This window comes from Myodes glareolus, chromosome 14 (genome assembly GCF_982192425.1).
Source record: "Myodes glareolus chromosome 14, mMyoGla1.1, whole genome shotgun sequence".
Taxonomy (NCBI): Eukaryota; Metazoa; Chordata; class Mammalia; order Rodentia; family Cricetidae; genus Myodes; species Myodes glareolus.
In genome coordinates, this window is record NC_142039.1 from 65,688,503 (window position 1) to 65,702,265 (window position 13,763).

General features: G+C 39.8%; 1 pseudogene; it reads right to left on the reverse strand.

Moving 5' to 3' along the window:
* Positions 1-7,621: 7,621 nt before the first annotated feature.
* On the reverse strand, positions 7,622-8,050 carry LOC148119902 (large ribosomal subunit protein eL31 pseudogene; annotated as a pseudogene).
* Between the last annotated feature and the right edge of the window lie 5,713 nt (positions 8,051-13,763).

Consider the following 13,763-nt stretch of genomic DNA (forward strand, 5'->3'; position numbering starts at 1 on the left):
CACGTCTCTCATTCATCAGTGAGCCCATAAAAGCCAGTGTGAAATTCAACACACTCAGGCCTTGGACATTGTGCGCTGTTGGGAGAAGAGAAGGTTCAAGTGGCATACTAATTCTGCTTAAGAACCATAAGATGACACTTTTTCTGTGAATCTTGAAGAGTTGTCACATGCCATGAGCTTTCTGACTCTGCTTCGGTAAGCATCACAGACTCCTGATTTATGCCCCCTCACATGCTATAAATATATGTGATTATTTCCCCTTGTAACAGTTAGCGGGATGGGAAAGCGCTTGTCAGTGTTTATAAGCCCCATGTATCTTTCTCCATCAGACATGTTTGTTCGAGGACAGAAATTGATTTCATTAATAATAACTGAGAATATATTTGAATATGTCTGCATTTTAATAACAATGATTCATTTGCTTGGCGGCACGGCTTAAGCTACTTTGTAAGATAACATCACTTAATTCCTCATGAAAGTTATAATATTCCCCAATAAAGACAAAGTCTCTCCATATGCATTATCTGTAACCTAAAGTCATAATGAAAATGTCTTGATGAACAGAACTATGACATACCCAAAGCAATTTCCTCTCTCTTCTGCAGGTCCTAAGTGCAAATCCAAGTGGCCTGCACGTTCGAGTTGTGATTCCTAAGAGAGATATGTGTGGGGTCTACTTATGTTCCAAGAAACTTCTGGTTTTCCCCCTTCTTCTCCAAAGGCTGTTATCTCTCTGTGTGTTATTATGGATGAAATTGGTTTAGAACATTAAAAAAAAATTACAGAATGACTGTTCCATCCTTGAACACGGTAGATGATAACGCATGTTGGAAAGTTTTTCCAAAGCATGTCTGATTACGTACCTTTGAATTTTGCTGGAAAACATGTCACTCCATTCAGAACTCTGAATTAAGATGCAGTAATTTTTTTTCTTTTTTGCTGAAGGCTATTTTAAATTAGGCTAATAAATTGCTACTCTCTGCCTTGCGTGATAATGCATTACATTATCTACTGATGTACATGTATTGTTTGACTCTAATGGTGTGGAAATTAAATGTTAGACATGGGCCAGATGTTCCTATAGATGAATATGAAGTATGGTGCCAGCACGGGAGCATCTCACGGGGACCGACAGGAAGAGCGCAGTAGCCGAGAACTGCAGCAACCACCAGCAACGCCTTCCTGTATCAGTCTGTAGCAAGAGCTGATGTTGCAAGGCTACACGGGCTCCAATTGTCAGTAGTATTTGCACCTGCTCAGGAGCAATGGCTATTTTTCCTAAAATAGAGAATGAAATAAAACTCTGAATGTGAAACTACCTGGAGGGCATCCAGGGAGGGTAAATATTTGTCACCTGCATTTGACAGGCAGGCGTCTTGGCGCATCTCTCTGGGTTTTGCACCTCAGCGTGGCAGTGAGATTTCCACGGGTCATTCCTCTGTTCTGCATAGTTCACGGCAGGGTAGGAGGGATATGAGACTTGGGGGGGAGGGAAATGGCAAACAAATGGGCCTCATGGTGAATTTTAATGACGATTCCCTGCTGGCTTTAACTCCATTGGAACAAAAAGGAACACAGAAAAAAATACATAATCCCCATCCGAGGCTAACTTATAAATGGGGCCATGATTCAAACTGTGGCTATATGTCCCAGGAAGATGCTGAGGGTGGGCTGTGCCAGGTGGTTAGTGCTGCTGCTGCTGCTGGTGGAAACTACATAGTACTAATACGAAGACAAACCCTGGCGGTCTGCAGGGGCGGGGGAGGAGAAGAAGAGGGTGTGGCTTCGGCACAGGGAGAACTGATCTTTGCAGAGTTGTTCCGGGATAGGTAGTGAACTTACAGAGACTTTGAGGTGGGTCTACTTTAGCTGTGGATAGAAAGAAAAAGAAGGAGGGGACTAGCAAGCCTGGCTGTTTGTAAGGTGTTTATCGTGCAGGCGTTAGGACTGCTCTCTAGAAAACAGGCGCCCAAAGCTGGGCATGGTGGTACGGTCCTGTAAAACCAGTGCTGGGGAGATAGAGACAGAGGGATCTCTGGGGCTTGCTTTCCAGACAGTCCAGTCCAGGTGAAGCTGTGAACTCCAGGATTAGAAATAAATAAATAAATAAATAAATAAATAAATAAATAAATAAATAAAAATATGGTAAAGAGCTGTAGACTGAGACATCAGACATCAGTCTCTCTGACTTTCACAAGATGGAACACTGTGTGTTTACACTTGCACACACACGTGAATATGTGCACATTATACAACACACACACACACACACACACACACGTACAGAAGGGGTGAAGCAAACAGAGGGGAGTAAAGACGAAAACCTACCAGCGGGGTTAGTAATATCTAAGAGCTTTAGAGAGAAACCAGTGCAACTCAAGAAATCTTGAGCCTGTTTTCACACTTTCAAAGACTTTGCTGAAGACCAGAGAAAAAAGATAAAGAAGGGGAGAAATGTACCCCTACAAGGATTATTTCAGCTTGAATATTGCTATTAGCCTTCCCCTCCTGTTTGAACGTGAAGGTTTCTTTGTCTTACATCGAAGGCTCTGTGTGCATCTCTTCATCAACAAGGATAATTCCTTTCTGATCCATGGGAAATCATTTCTTCTTTCCTTTAGTTAGCATCCTTTCTGAGTTTTAGCTCAATAAACTGATTTTCAGAAATTCAATATTGATCCTTGCTTGCTTTCTTACTTTTTAAAAATTATGTAATTTTCGAAAAGGTATTTGAAACCAGCTTCCTTAGTCTTCATAAAGGTAGATATTGATTTTTTCCTCTTGAGTGAATTCTGCACACACACGAATGTTTTACCTTCACGTACCCATCTCATGGCATTATCTTCTCATCTGGAAATAGTATTAACATCATGCTGAGCTGTACGTATGTTATACATGTGCTGGTATAAACCTAATCCACGCACAGGAGAATGAGACTGGGACACTGAGAGGTCAAGGACAGCCCGGCATACATCATGAGTTCAAGGTCAGCCCGGCATACATCATGAGTTCAAGGTCAGTCTGGCACACATCATGAGTTCAAGGTCAGCCCGGCATACATCATGAGTTCAAGGTCAGTCTGGCACACATCATGAGTTCAAGGTCAGCCTGGCATACATCATGAGTTCAAGGACAGCCCGGCGTACATCATGAGTTTGAGGCTAGTCTGAGCTACATAATGGGGAAAAAATAAATTTTTAAAGATGAGATTGGGTATATTCAGGATGAAAAGGCTGCAGACAATGTTAAAGAAAAAAAAAAAAACGAAGGAAGAGTCTCACTGGCCTCAAACTCAAAATCCAGCCAGGGAGGCACTGCACTTTGAGTTTTCTTCCTTCCCTGCCCGTTGAGTTACAGACATGCGCCAGACTCCTGATTACAGACATACGCCAACTCCTGATTTATGTGGCATTAGGGATCATAGGGCACGACACACATGTATGTCAGAGTCTACCAGCTGAGCGACATCTACAGCACAAAGGAAAGAGAAGCGCATGGCTTTCATGATGTCAGTGTATATTTGTTCCAAGAAAATTAGAGCTGTGCATTCATGCCTCCCAGGACCAGCAAGCTCCACAAGACTCGCACCTGAACTTCTGGGTAAAACCGCTTTGAGGACCTTTGGCTCTGGGGATTTTCCTTCCTGGTAACTAATTCAAGTCAATTCCTATGATCCTCAAAACATAATCTTGGAAAACCCCTTTGCTAGATGATGTAAGTGTATTTTATGATTAACCATCTCCATGGCTATTGCACCAAATTAAAAACTTGAAAACATCTTAAGCTTAGGTTCAAATGCTGCTCCTCCTGATTGGCTGATCCCTCTCATGTCATGCTTATTCAGTGTGAACATAATAAGTGGATGGTGTGCCCAGCATAAAGGGGAAGAGGGGGTCACCTGCACCCTTATTCAATTCAACATATAGAGTTTCCCCCTCAGTCTATACAGATGGCAGGTATTGTATGAAGCTGGAGGTTGGAACCATAACTGGCTTATTCCTCAAGACTTATGTTTTCTCTGCGGCCCTGAAGAAAAAAATGACTATGGCCAGATAAGATGTGATCTGAATAATATCCGCATACTAATTACTGCATAGCTAGAATGGCAGATGGGTAAAGAATCTGAGTTTGTGAGTAAAGCAAGACATGAAATTTCATCCTGGTCACCTACGGGTTGTGTGATCAGACTGTTGATACTGACTGCACTTCAGTATTCTCACCTCAACACTGTAGTCTGCATTTGTAGTATTTATCTCATAGGATTTCCATGGGTCTTAAATGAGGCAGTGTATATTTCAAGGTTTGCTTCAGCGCCTGGTGTAAGGCGCACAGTCGATTCCTGCCATCTGGTCAGTGGCACACTGGTAGTCATAATTGCAATAGGAGACATCAGAAGAGGGGTCATATTTAAGTGTAGTGAGGGGCTGCGGGCAGGCCTGCTATTCGACCCGCCTGGCTCCCGCATGGCTAGCTTAGCCCCAGAAATAACAACACACAAATTGTATTCTTTTAAACACTGCCTGGCCCATTATATCTAGAGAGTTAGTTACTGACTAACTCTCACATCTTGATTAACCCATTTCTAATAATCTGTGTAGCACCACGAGGTGGTGGCTTACCGGGAAAGATTCAACATGTCTGACCTGGTGGCTGGCTCCATAGCGTCTGCCTCATAGCCCTCTTCCCAGCATTCTGTTCTGTTTACTCCGCCTATCTAATTTTCTGTCCTATCAAGGGGCCAAGGCAGTCTCTTTATCGACCAATGAAAATAACACAATAGACAGATAACCCTCCTCCATCATTTAAGGACCGATTGAATACCATGACTGTTTGGAACAGTCAGTAATACTGACTAGAGCACTAAGTACTGTATCTTTTCTTGGGATGTGTTTCTTGACCCTGCGCTCCTGATCCTGCAGGTTTCAATGGGGTATCAGTTCATTAATTCTATCATTGTGGGTTTAGTTGAAAGAGACACAGTACATTTGAAAAGCAGTTTACATTTTTCAGTCACACTGTATCTTACCAGTGTCTATCTGTCTGTCTATCTATCCATCTACCAATCATTGAAATCAACAAGACTGATAAGTCACACACTCTCATGATTTAGAAGCACCCCATAAATGCAAATATATTCTTAAACTCTACAGTATTGATAGCAGTCATGTAATTATAGATGGGAATTGAGAGTAATACAGATGCAAAATATGTACAACACTGACTTTGAGTGTGTGTCTGTCTACCTAAAGCTTGGTTCTGTGTCAGAGTGCAGACAAAGTGGGAAGGCTGAGGCCTCTGATGACTTTCAATATGAATTTTACACCTGTCGAATTGACAGGATGCTGACAAAAATATTATTTGTTCAGAAATGTCAAACTTTTGGGTTTCAATTTCTGTCAACCCAAAATATAAACCAATACTGTCAGTGAAAGATCACTTTGCTTTAAGGAGTTGAGAATAGCATGCAAGCTCATGGCTCTCTAACCTAAAGTATTTGCTTCCATGTTTGGCTATGCCGTACCTGATCTCACGTTGATCACATTGTCCAACCATTTGTCATGGCATTTGCAGTATTATATTTTACAGTGAAATTTATTCACCCAAGCATTAAAGCATGGACAGGGGAGATGGTTTGGAAGTCAAAAACTCCTGCTGCTCAATCGTGAAGATGGGAGTTCAGAGTCCAGCATCCACTTCACAAGCTGGGTATCCCTCACACACCTCTAATCTCAGCTCTGAAAAGGGACAAATGCAAGACAGTCACTGGGGCTTGCTGTCTCCCAGCTAGTCTAGAAAAATGTGAGCCCCAGGTTCAGGAAGACATCCTGACCCAAAGGAATAGGTAGAAAATGATAGACAGGAACATGCCGTGCCATTTTCTGGCCTCTGTATGAGCTGAGGTATGTGCACATGTGTGTGTTAAAACCCAAAATACACATACAAACAAATAAATAAATAATGTTTTTAGAAAGCATGGATGGGCATTAAATCATGAAGTACACAATGTGGGGAGGGATGTCTCTAAAAGTGCACACATGCGCAAATAAGTCAATGATGTAGCCATCCAGGGGGGATTTCCTAACATGGAAACAATTGACTGAATATTGACAATAGAGTAAGCTAGCATTGCCTCTGTACCATCCACCTCCATTGTTTAGGTTTTGTGTAGCTTATGACAAGGTGTCTTACAAACATTCAAGTATGTACAATGTGTACAGATAGTCCTCTGTAGTCACAGGTTCTGCATCTGCACCTCCAAATAACTGCCAGTTAATGACACCTGAACAATGTTGTGGCTGTACTAAATGTGTTCTTTCATTATTTCCTCGATGATAAAATGCAATAGTACTTCCTAAATAATGAAGGGTTACAACTATTGACATATTTATATTGTATAAAGTATTTCTGACATAGCAATTTACATGAGCTAAGGAGTTATAACGAACTTAAAAATCATTTAAAGTACATGAGAGAATGTGCATAGGTTATATGCACACACCATACCAATTCTTATAAACAACTGGGCCATACTCAAATGATTGTTTCCACACATGTCTAGGGATCTATCTCCCACAGATACTTGGTAACAATGTAAGAGAGTAGATCCCTCACCCTATCCCACACACACCTTTAAAAGATTTCCAATAGAACTATCTTCTCCAAAAGGAGATAATTTTGTAGAGTTAAAAAGGTATCATTCAAGTCCCTATGCGTTTCCACACATTAATGTGCCCTTAGAAATCATGTATCATTATACAGATAGCTATATTTATTTAATAATTTTCTTTTCTTCACTGACTATACCTGAATGAATTTTTTTAGTCACATATTTTTTTCAGTTCTGATGTATTGTGGTATTTTGTGTGTATTTTAACAAGTAAAGCTTGCCTGAGGACCAAAGTGCAGAGCTAAACCAGGCAGTGGTGTCTCACACCTTTAATTCCAGTACAGGGGAGTCCCATGACTTTAATCCCAGCCCTAGTGAACTGGAGACAGGAAAGGATATGGCTGGGCAGAGAGAGGAATATAAGGTGGGAGCAGACAGGAGCTCAGATGCAGTCTGAGGCAGAAGTCTGAAGAGCAGTCTGAGGAAGCAGAATGAGGAAACAGTCTGAGCACAGGATCCCCCTTTTGGTCTGAAGATTTTGTAGAGGTAAAAGCTCTCTGCAGTGCTTCTCTTCTCTCTCAACTTACACACAATAACATCTGACTCTGCGCTTTTATTTAGAGCAATTATAATACATCCTATGCTGAAGAATTGAACCAAGGTCCTTCCATATGCCAGGTATATACTTTACCACTAAGTTACGTTACCCAGTCCCATAAATTTGAAGTGATACATAATTCATGAACCATAATTTTATCCTTACAGTATACAACTCATTCATTTTCCTTGTACCAACAATGCTCTTCTGTTATCAACAATTTTAATTCCTGAACATTTCACTACCCAAACTCTTATCTATTACCAATTACTTTCCAATGTCTTCTTCCCTAGCGCTTAAAAATAGCAGTCCAATTGCATAAATGTGTCCTTTCTTGACAATTTATATGATTATTGCCTGTGACCATAAATGCATGCTTTTTCTGATGAGACACAATCTTTTTTTTTGTTTTTTGGTTTTTTTTGAAGGCAACTCTCCAACTTTATTTGAGATTCAGTAGGTTAGTTCTCATCCACATTGACTGTCTGTAGATTTTTGAATGTGGTAACAAGCACATAAGTTACCAATGTGTAGAGTTTGTTTGGCGAGTCCTCATCCTCATTACGTTTTCTGGACAAACGTACCCGGATACGGTATGGAACATTCCTTATTCCTTTGGCCCAGACGACTTTATTGAGCCTGGTATCAATCCGTACATCTGGAGTCCCCATCTCCTTCATGGCAAATTTCCGGATTTCTTTGAGTGCCCTAGGAGCACGCTTCTTGAAGCCCATGCCATGGATGCGCTTGTGAATGTTGATGGTGTACTCTCGGGTCACCACCTCGTTGATGGCAGAACGGCCTTTCTTCTTCTCACCACCCTTCTTTGCGGGAGCCATTCTGCCGGGCCCAAGCTGGAAAGTGACACAATCTTTTTAAAAGTTGTTACAGACAGCAATTCTTTATTCCAACAATTAAAGATTGAATATTCCAATGTTTGGATATACCAAATTTTTGTTTATTCATTTATCAACCAATAGATATTTGATGGCTTCCATGTCTTATGAATATTCTGAATATTCTACTCTGAATATTCACCCATTGGTGTTTGTGTAAATGTGTATTTTAGAAACTAGAAAACTCTTCAGTGTTGGTTATCCATTTTACATGCACATCATCCGTCTGTGACACAACCAAACACCACACCGGTATTTCCGGTCAGAGCCATTCTGTTGGGGTGCACTGGTCCTTATCCTGGTTTGGTTCAGATGTCTCTAGTGATTAATGATGCTGAGGCTATTCGTGCACTTACAGCTATCTGTGCATCTCTGCTGAAGACCTGTCTAGTCACATCTTGTCCTGTTTGTCACTGAGTAGTAAGAACTGTTTCAGCAATCTGGATACTCTTTTTCTCATTAAATATTTTATTTGTGTATCTTTTATTTTAATTAAAGAATAACTATTTCATGTCTCTCTTTACTTCCTACAACTCCTCCCACGTGTCTTTCTTCCAACTTCCTGGTACTCTTCATACGCACATGATTTTAATAATCTTTGGCTATTTCAGCTTTTAAAATTTATTCTGCTATCATTTTCTGTGTATGCTATGAAGTGATTTTTAGAATCAATTTGTCAAATTTCAAATATCAGTCAACTAGAATTTTTATATGGATTATTTCAACTATGTAGATGAATTTGCAGAATAGTGATTTAATTTAGTTTCTTTTTTTCTAGGTCAATAGTTTTAGCCTTTGGGGAACTTGTTCCTTTCATGTTACCTAACTTGCTGGTATATAGTGAGTTTGGAATATTGATACAACTCATTTTTCTAAGGCTCTCGGTGCTACTATATATATCTTGATTGCTTCATTCTCAACAGTTTTCTCCCAATCTTCTGTACGATGAGCAACATTTGCAAATGAAAACTAGAGAGGTATTGCTTATTTTAGCATTTTTTTGGGTGAGCAATTTACTTTGAGTCTTTTTTTGTCTTTCTCTCATTGTGTATCTGCAATAAGAATTCTTCTGTGTTCTGTTATTTTAATGTCCCAGGACTATTATACTTGATGGTTTAACAACTGTATCATTTTCAAGCCCTGTGGAGGAGGCAACATTAAGTGCTTCTCAGACTGCATTAACTGCCGCTTTTCTGAGCACAGCCACTGCAGCCAGCTCAAGGCACTATGACTGGTTCTACCCAATGGACTACAAATGCAAGGCGTGGAATTTTTAAGTCAATGGAAAGACAAGAGCAACAATGAGAACTATAGCTTCTCTCTTCCTCTGTGCTGATGACTCCTGGGATACTTATGAAGATGAGAGAGTTATCATGGACGTCTTCTGGTCTTGCAGGAATGGCATAAGGAAGGGCTCCGTGAAAGACTTCCTGGCCTAACAGGCTCCATCACTAAGAGTCTGGCTCTAGTTTTATAGTAGGACATAGATAGACCAATGCGCATGACTATGTGTATTCCTCCAGACCTCATCAGCCTTCTTCCACTGCACTTTGTTCTTCAGTCTTTCCTTACACCATAGTCTCTTCGTTCATACATCATCGTGGTGGCAAACAAATGAAATGATGGCAAAAAGACAGACGCGAAATGTAACAAAATGGGTGAAAAGGGAACTATGTATCCACAGGAAGAAATAAAAGCAAATCTCAGCATCATGAGGAGTTTTGGGAGTCCCTGGGCTGGTCTTCTTTGTCCTCGTTCACATAGACGGAGACTTTCTATAGTTTCTTGTTCTTCCCAGTGATGTTCTATGGAATTTTAATGAGAATTTCAGAAGATTAATTTTTCAAAATAATTTCGAAGTAATGTCATGACAATCTTATGTGATGATGAATATCAGTGGAACTAAATCCAACTACATTGGATATTGAATGTTTTAAAATTTAAAAATTGAAGCTGGTGATTTTAAATTGATATGACTCTAATGAAACTGTTTTCTATTTTACTTAAAATAAAAATCATTACTCTTCTGTGACATACACTGAGAGAAACTTAAGGCAAAAATGAGAAGTGAAATATATAGATGAGGGAAGACAACACAAATGAATTTCAAAGTTGAATGCTGACATAAGTGCTGCAGTTTTTAAAGACTTAAATTGTATTTATCTGTAGGTGTGTATGTCTGTGTAAATATACTCCTTGTGAGTATGGGTGACCGTGGAGGCTAGGAGAAGGTGTCAGATCTGCAGAACTAGAATTACAGACAGCAGTGAGCCCATCCGGAGCGGCTGCTAGGAATAGAACAAGGGTCCTCTGGAAGATGATCAAGCACCCTCACCCTAACAAATCCCACCAGACCCAGAAATACTTAAGAAAGCAGCTAATTTTTAAAAGATTTGGCTACTTTTAATTATGCATATATATGTATAAGAATGTGCATCTGCGTATGGGAGCACAAAGAATCCAGGAGAAGGCATGGGATCCTCTAGCGCTGGAGTGACATTGATTATGAGCCACCCAACCCAAGTTCTCTATCTGCTGAACCATCTCTCTAATCCTCTAACATCTCTTCTAGATGTTGGATGTGGCTTTTTCTAAATAATTCAACAAGAATTTACTGGGGAAACAAAGCAAGCATGGTGAATGAAAGAATTGGAGAACATCTTTAGCCATATAATGAAAGGATACCAAACGATCACTCAAAATACAAAGAAAAACTAACTCAGCAATAAGATATAAGCAGAAGGAAAGCATTTAAATTGAAGTTTAAATTCTGATCATCATTTATTATCATATATGAAAAATAATTAGTAACGCTCTTCCTCTTCTGACTTCACTGCTCTGATGAAATTTCATTTGTAATGGTTTATTATGTATCTGTCGTCAATGCACTAATTTAATAGCAATCACTGCAATGGCTTTATATTAGGGTCACATTTAAGTGATGTAGATGGGTCCTTATTTGATTACTATTTCTTTTTTTTTGTATTTTACTAATTTATTTCTGTGTGCACATGTCTATGTGCACATGTTTATAAGTGTGTATGTGGGGGGGGGGAACTTGGGTCTATATGTATATGAAGGCCAGAAGAGGGTGCCATTGGAATTCCAGAAATTTGAGGGAATACCTGGCTTGTTGTGTGAGTACTGGTATCCGAACTCCAGCCTTCTCGTTTGCACAGTAAGTGTCCTAAGACATGAATCATCTCTCCAGCCTTCTCTTCCCATGCATATGGAATCATTATTATGATTCATTTCTTCACTGATGTCCCTTATCTTTCAAAGACTTTTTAAAATTAAAGTTTGACACTATCAAGTTTTCTTAACATATGCTAAAATATACCAACTTCAAGTTTCATTCATTCACTGTGAGGTAATTTTCCTTTCCTACACCTCTGACTATTTTCTGTGCTACGTTTAAAGGTGTGTACTCTGGGAATATTAATTAGCTGCTTTGTAGAGGGTGGATTATAGCTTTTGTATCTATCATCTTGCTAAGTATTGTAAGCTTATTGTCTTTATTTTTATCTACTCTAATTAAATAAAGCTCTCCCATCCCCCTCTGAGTCTTATTTCTTGTTGCTTCTAGTTTGTTCCATGTATACTTACGTATTCTTAACAAATTCCTTTCCTTTTCATTCTGATTTTGCATTATATCACTGTAATTTCTTTGTTTTACTGAATACAAGTCCTTATTAGATTCATCCATCAATTCAAAGCACTAAAGCAGAATCCACTTTGGCTTCTTGTGTTGGACATTCCTTTGACTTGAATTATTTGTGTTATCTTTTAAGAAAAGCGGTGCCTTTCTCTACTTCAGTTTTTGATTTGGGGATATAACATATTTTAACAGCTCTCAAGTCATTTCTTATTTTCTCCTGCCTTACATCAAATTCTGGTTTTACTCCGAGATGGAACAAGTGGGCTCTTGAGTTCATTCCCATCTCATCTGTGATCATTTGTCTTCTTGTGAATCATCAGGGGCAGAGAGCAGTGTGTCTGTGAGTGAGGCACAGCTGCGGCTGAATGTAGTCTCTGCTGAGGTCCTTGAGTCCCACAGGATTCCTTTATTTGATTCCATTTCACCAGAGTGGCATGAACTCAACTCCTCTAGACTTTGGCCCACTCTTCTGACTTAGCAGTATCTGCTGTAACAGGGATCCTTCCTGCCTTACCAAGGCCCAGATGTAGGTTATAGACAATTTGGTATTTTGTATTGATTTCCCGAGAATCTTAATTCATCTCTCCGTCAATCTCCACATTAGACTGCAGTAACCCCCTGCCCTTTCTCTGGAGTTTCACTTCCCATAGACTCCATTATTAGAGGTCAACTGACTTGAAATGTTAAATGGAAAATTCCAGAAGTAACTCATGCCTTTTAATTGTGCATGATTCTATATAGAGTGACAGACTCTCCTGCCTGCACCACCATGTTGTGACTCATTTCTTTGTCCAGTGGAGAGAGGATGTGTGTGTGCTGTCTCTCAGCAACTGTGCCAGCTGTAAGGATGACTTGCATTTGTGTCTAGTGTTCTTCACTTGACTTAAATCTATTGGATCTTAACATAAGCACAGCAATGATATCAGTTCAGCTTGCCAAGGTGATGTGTACGAATACTTTCTATAAGTGAGAAGTTAAAACTTCTTGACTTGAAGAAATAATAAAAATTTGTCAAATCTTGTGAGTGGAAAATGTGAACTGAAAGTGTGCTCTGATTTGCAGAAATAACTGCATCAAACAGTACTGAGTCTAGATAATGACTTATTAATTCCTCTTGTGCCCCATTCATAAAATAAACTTCACCACAGGAATATTATAGGCACCTCTATGTATGGAAAATATACACACATATATAGATGTGTGTGTGTGTGTGTGTGTGTGTGTGTGTGTGTTTCAAATCCCAGTTCTAGCTGCAGCCACAAATGTCCCCTCAGTGTGGAACATAATTTCCAGTAAACAAAGGGGACTACTATAATCAGGTGAAGCTGCAGGGCAATTGGTAAAGAAAAGTCCCCAGACTAGCTTGATACAAAATATACAGCTTTAATAAACAGAAGTAAGACTTACAACAGCTTACACCAGAATCCAACCGATCCGTCCGGACGCAGGAGCCAGGCGAAAAGAGAGCTAGTGGAGCACTTGCCAGGTTTATAGGCAGGCTTTTGCCTGAGGGCGGCATGCCCCGAAAACAGAATATGATTGGCTGAACTCCCCTATCAATCAGGGATAGTCCCAGGATTTTGTGCATTTTATTTATCCTCAGTGTTGCTTCTCAAAGAGGAAGCAGGATTTGACATCCATCCACCTTGGCTATTATACCACAACCTCCATTGGGCATTGATTTGGGAAGTTTTCTCCTACCCCCTAATGTTTCTTGCTGCTGGAAAGTCTTTTGTCCTCTGGAAGAAAGAGAGGCTGTCACAGACCTCTGTGGCATCACTAGGGAATGATGAGAAGTCTTTAAGAGAGCAAAAGAGGAGAAATCAGTAGAATGAGAAGAGTTGGAGACAAGGATGAATTGTACATTTACTTTAGATGACAATCAGAACCAGGATGCTTATAGTTTTCTTAGAACTAACTTCTGTGAGAAATGTATAAAAGAAAATCAGCCACAAGATCTCATTAAGTGTTAAGAAAAATCTTATCATTTAATCTGGAAGATAG